Consider the following 6,000-nt stretch of genomic DNA (forward strand, 5'->3'; position numbering starts at 1 on the left):
TCCGTCTTTGTGTTTGAACTTGAACTTGCTGCACAGTTCATTTTTATCAACTCAAGTAGCATTGACTTCCGATAGTGTCTGTCAGAACAATATTTCACTGTCAATGAGTTTCAAAGTAACCTATCAACTTCTGACTTCTTGCAGAATACACCAGCTAGTTTTATTTTTAGAATGGTAATTCTACGTGTTGGTAGATGCATTTTTTAAAGAATGTTGAAGTGTAAATGTCTAGAAAATGACAACTAATAATTATCAAGCATTTACTAACTGCAATATAGATATGTCCTTTAAAGAAAATGTACAATTTGACTTCTAATTTAAATGTACAATAGGACGTCACTTCTAATTTAACTGCTAAACCTTTTGCTGTGTGGTCAAAGACATGATGTATGCAAAGGGGAGAGGTGGGGGTGGGGGGGGGGGGGGGGGGGCACGTGAGGGTCAGTGAGCAATGAGTTTCAGATATGGAATAAAAGACTGTGAATAGCCAGAAGTAAGTTTGGACCGTGGAAACTGAGACCAGTTTGTGATGCATTTTGTTCTCCGTAATAACGGAAAGGCATGATGTAACTTTTTTTTGCTCGTCTTTTCCATATGTTCATGGACTTCTCTGTTCTTAAATCCTTCCTGTCTTTTCAAGCAGATACTATACAAATTTTACCGGGTAACATATTCAGTAAAATAAAGCATTACTGGTAATATTGCTTGGTTTGCATTTTGCTTAAAGAATATGCATTTTGCAGCAAGCAAGGGATCTATAAGAGGCATGCAGTATCATCAAAGACCCATACCACCCTGGCCACGCTCTCATTTTGATCCCACCAAAGTGGTACAGGAGCCTGCATACCTTAATACATTAATAGCCATAAGACTAATACAAAAAAAAACCCCATCGGTAGTGCAACCAAAAACAATCAATAGTAGTTCATTGTTGAGGTTCATGTTACATAAGTGTTCAAGAGCCTGACGGTTGCTGGGAAACCATCAGGCTTTTGAATACTACACATGAACCTCAACAAGGAACGACAAAGGGTTGTGTTTTTGGTTGCACTACCGTCTTTGGATTTTTTTGCACTAGTCTTACGTTACTAATGTATTGATTTTTTAATTGTTATAATTATGTGCATTATTGTGTTTACGGGCCTGTAAAGCTGCAGCAAGTAAGAATTTAATTGTTCGATTGTCGGTGTATATGATAATTTAACACTTTTCTCTCCCTCTCAAATTTTTTGCAAGAATAATCAACCAAACAATCAAAATACATTTTGTGGACACTGTAGAATTCCCCCTTCAGTGATAACTGAGTAACGGAGTGGGAGAATTTGGAATAGCAAGAGTGTAGATGGGAATGGGTGCCTTTAAACATGCAGTTATTGTCATTTCTAATTTGATTATTCTGAAGGGTCTTGACCCGAAACATCACCAATTCTTTCTCTCCAGTGATGCTGCCTGTTCCGCTGAGTAACCAGCATTTTGTGTCTATCTTTGATTATTATAGAAGCTGACTCCCTTTGTTGCGTCTGAACTGTGAAGCAACAAAGAGCTGATAGTTTCTTGCCTGCTGAACCGGTTGAAAACCAGAACAGTATTTTGAGTATTTGATGAGTACTGTCAGAGTTGCCTGATTGAGGTGGCAGATTGGAAGAGTCTGGAGAAAGCGCCGGCAATCAACACGAGCCTCACGCATATGGGCCTTCCTGCATTGGTGGCCAACACCCCCTCTTGTGCAGGATTAGTGAAGTTTGCAGCGCTGCCTGATAACTGGTGCCAACCATAAAGCTGCCATCACACACTGTTCTGGATGAGACTGGAGAAGTAAACAATCTAGCAGGCAGTCACTTTATCATTCTCAGAGAATTAATAGTAAAATAATTAGGCATTAAAATAGAAAAAACAAAGAGGCTGCAAAACGTATAATAAACAAACAAGGAGAAATTTAATAAAAGGTATAAAGAGACAAATTTTGGAGAAAGACCGAGTGAAAGTGTACTGACGAACTGCCAATTTTTTCCAGCTGCTGTTAGCGTTCATTTTTACAATTGCTTTGTTCAACTTTGTCATGCCTTGTTTAGCTGTTTCTGAAAGTCAAACCTGAGGAACTCCTACAGTGATGTCACAGAGATGGGATTCATTGAATTCATTCAATAAGTCTGGGGAAGTATCTAGATTGTTTCAAAGTCCTGGTTTTAAAAGAACAGTTCTGAAATGTAATCATCTGAAAAGCTGATCTTTTAAGCAACAAACTAAATAATCGTTATAAGTATGCTAGATTTCTTATGACCTTGCACACCATGATTCAGGGAAATTTATTAGAAGCAAAGTAATGTATTTCAATATTTGGGATCTGGTTACAATGAGTCTATAACAGAGGTCCTGGTAGCACGGTGGAAAGACATCTGGGATTAATGTCAACATACTGTAAATGCACTAATGGGAGCCATTTGGCATTGAGTTTGCTTTTTTTTTTAAAGTACACATACTTTGTAATGGGGAAGTTGACACAAAATATGCACAGGAAATAATGTATTGTAGATGGAAATGTGCAAGATTTTTAATAACTGCAAATATAGATATTGCTGTGTTTTTACACTTTGTAACACAGAATGTTAAGCAGTTTAATTATTTTTTGCCTGCTTGAAGTGAGTGGTGCATTAAAAATTATTTACAGTTGAGAACCGAGCTCTATGATTGAAACATACTTTAATAATATGCATCAGGCAACATTTGAGTGGAAGATGAAACACATTCTAAGGTGTTTACCACTTAAAAGAAGGCAGTCAGAGTTAATGGAAGTACAAAACAAATGACTGCTGTGACTTCATGGAAGGATTTGACCGAGTATGATGTTGAGGCACCCTAGTTAAACTGAAATCAATGGGCATCAAGGGGAAAACTAAATAGTGGGGGGGAGGGATTGACAAATTGGGAGTATAAAGATGGAGTTAAAGAGGAAGTGAGTACAGGAAAAGTTACAAAAGACTCCCAAATTAATGGGAAGGAAAGTTTGAGAAGGGATAAGAGAGTAAGGTCAGGGCCAATAGTGGCTGGAGTGAGAGGCGAGGTGAATACAAAAGTCAAAGTGTTGTATATGAATGCGTGAAGAATAAGAAATAAAGTGGATGAGCTGGAGGCTCAGCTAGAAATTGGCAAGTATGATGTTGTGGGAATTACAAGAGGACCAGGGCTGGGAACTGAATATTCAAGCGTATACGTCCTATTGAAAAAACAGACAGGTGGGCAGTCGGGGTGGGGTAGCTCTGTTGGTGAGGAATGAAATTCAGTCCCTTGCGAGGAATGACATAAAATCAGGAGATGCAGAGTCAGTGGCTTAAGGAAGTGACTCTAGAAATCGTGGACGCATTGGTGATCATTATCCAATGTTCCCAATGTTGGGGGATTCCAGAACCAGGGGCCATAGTTTAAGAATATGTAGTAAGCCATTTAGAACGGAGATGAGGAAAAACATTTTCACACAGAATGAGAGAGTTGTGAATGTTTGGAATTCTCTGCCTCAGAGGGCAGTGGAGGCTGGCTCTCTGGATGCTTTCAAGAGCAAGTTAGATAGAGCTCTTAGGGATAGTGGAGTAAAGGGATATGGGAAGAAGGCAGGAACGGTGTACTAATTGTGGATGATCAGCCATGATCACATTGAATGGCGGTGCTGGCTTGAAGGGCCGAATGGCCTACTCCTGCACCTATTGTCTATTATTTAATGTCTAAAACATCTCAATCTTTGGAATACATCTCAGTCTCAGTCCTGTGTAAAGCAAGGTGATTGTGATTATTGGCTATTTGGGCATCCCAGTCATGGGACTTGCTGCAGGAGTTCCTTGGGTGATTGTGTTTGGCCCAACCATTGACCATCCATCCATCATGAGGTCATAATATTTGCTGATGATTGTATGATAAATTACATTCACAGCTCATCAGCAAATGAAACCGTCCATCCTTGAATGTGCAAGACATAGACATAGACAAATGCTAGAGGTACCTCCCAAACCTCTACCAAGCCAAACCAAGACCATGGAATACTACCATCTGATGGCTGCCCTTTAAGTTGTGAACATCCGACCTGGTAATTCATTCTAACTGCTGGGATGCACTGGCCATTGGCATGGGAAGATTATCTTCACCGGAGGATGTTCAAGAAGACTCACTACCAACTACTCAAGTGGGAATTGGGGACGGCATTAAAATATCAGTACAAAGATTACATTTAAAATAATCTTACTTGCCAGATTCATTGTCACTAACAAAATATTTCTTATTTATATTCAACCCAAAGCTTTCCATTTGCTTTGTTTTGAATAATGTTAAAAACTGCATGATTTGGAAAAAGTATCACGTCTTTTTGTGCATCGTTAAGTGGCAGAACAGAAACCTTCCCTTAGGTTACAGATAGATACTTCAAGCAGGACGGTAATATGATTTGAAGCTGAAATGGTCACATCTGAGCAACTGAGGGAGAAAGCATCCTTCCAGGATAGTGAGGACGTTATGGCAGATTTTAAGCCATTTCCTGGGAAACTATTTCCAGTTGTAATTTAGGGCTTCAAGGATTCTCCTATCAAGAAAATAAGTAACAGTAATCCCAATCCTCAATTATGTCCCATATATTTATACTTTTTTTTAAAAATGGCATATTTGCTTATCTATTTGCTAACCCCCCCCCCCCCCCCCCCACCCAACTGCCACATGCCAGTTTTTGTCCCACCCCCATCTTTCTTTTACAGCTTTCTTCCCTCTGATCTATCATTCTGAAAACGGGTCCTGACCTGAAGTGTCATATGTCCATTTTCTCCGCAGATGCTGCCTGACCCACTAAGTTCCCCAGCAGTTTCTTTGGTGCTAAAGATTCCAGCATCTGCACTTTCTTGTAAGCTCATAGTCCTTGTTTGGTCTTTTGTGTTAAAACGTGTTTGGGTGATGCTCCCCACAAATATAAACAGAGCAGAGGCAAATTGGGAATGTTGAGCATCATTCTCTTGTAGCTATAAAATGAAGGGGGTCAGGATGGAGTGGTCCTTGAACTACATGTGCTGATATCTCCTATTGCACAAATAATGACCCATTACCCATCTACTGTATCTATTGGAATGCAAATGGAACGGAACAAGATGTTAGGGAAGCTGGCCATACATTTAGCATTGAAATAATTTCACTGAATTCAATAGAATTGTAAACAAATGAAAGGACACAGAAGCTCCAGAAACCACAGCCTAGGCTAGAAGTCAAGTGCAGCTTTGAGTAATCTAGAAGAGAGCTATGCTCTCTCTTACATTCAGCTGTCGCTGTCTGATGACCTCCGTGTTTTCCTAATGCTTGCCACACTGCTGATTCACAAAACCCATGACAGCAAAGGAACCGTGTGAAGCAGCTTCAGAAGAGACGATTGTAACCCACCCTCAATCATGGCATTTCTCATTAAATGACTTTCCTCAGATTTGTCTATTTATAGTGCCTGTAGCTATCCTGCTCCATTCATAGAAACATCAGCAGGCAATCATCTCAAAGAGGCTTAGCTCATTTGCTAATATCAAATGATGGTCACCTTCAAAACTGCAGTGCATAAATCCACTCCCACCCACCTCCTCCCTCCGCACAATTGTAAAGTAAGGTTAATTGTTCTTTATCAATTGCAGTATATGCAAAAGTGTGTAGCTTTAAGAACTAGACATACCATGAGATACAACAGTTGAAGAAAACAAAATGCAGTTAACACTTAACAAACTGGAAATGAAAATAATTAAAAAATGCAGATGCTGGATATCTGAAATAAAAGCCAAAATGCTGAAAGCAGATAGCAGGTCAGACTGTATCCATTAAAAGAAACCAAGTTAATGTTTCAGGGCTGAGACTCTGTCAGAACAAGTTCCACTTTAGGTTTTACCAGGCCTTTCATGAAAGCACAAGTTCTCAACTAACCAATGTTTGTTGATTAGATAGTCGCAAAGTGCTGAAGTAACTCAGTGCAGCATCTCTTGATAAAAAGGATGGGTG

This window comes from Leucoraja erinacea, chromosome 17, assembly GCF_028641065.1.
Source record: "Leucoraja erinacea ecotype New England chromosome 17, Leri_hhj_1, whole genome shotgun sequence".
Lineage (NCBI taxonomy): Eukaryota > Metazoa > Chordata > Chondrichthyes > Rajiformes > Rajidae > Leucoraja > Leucoraja erinaceus.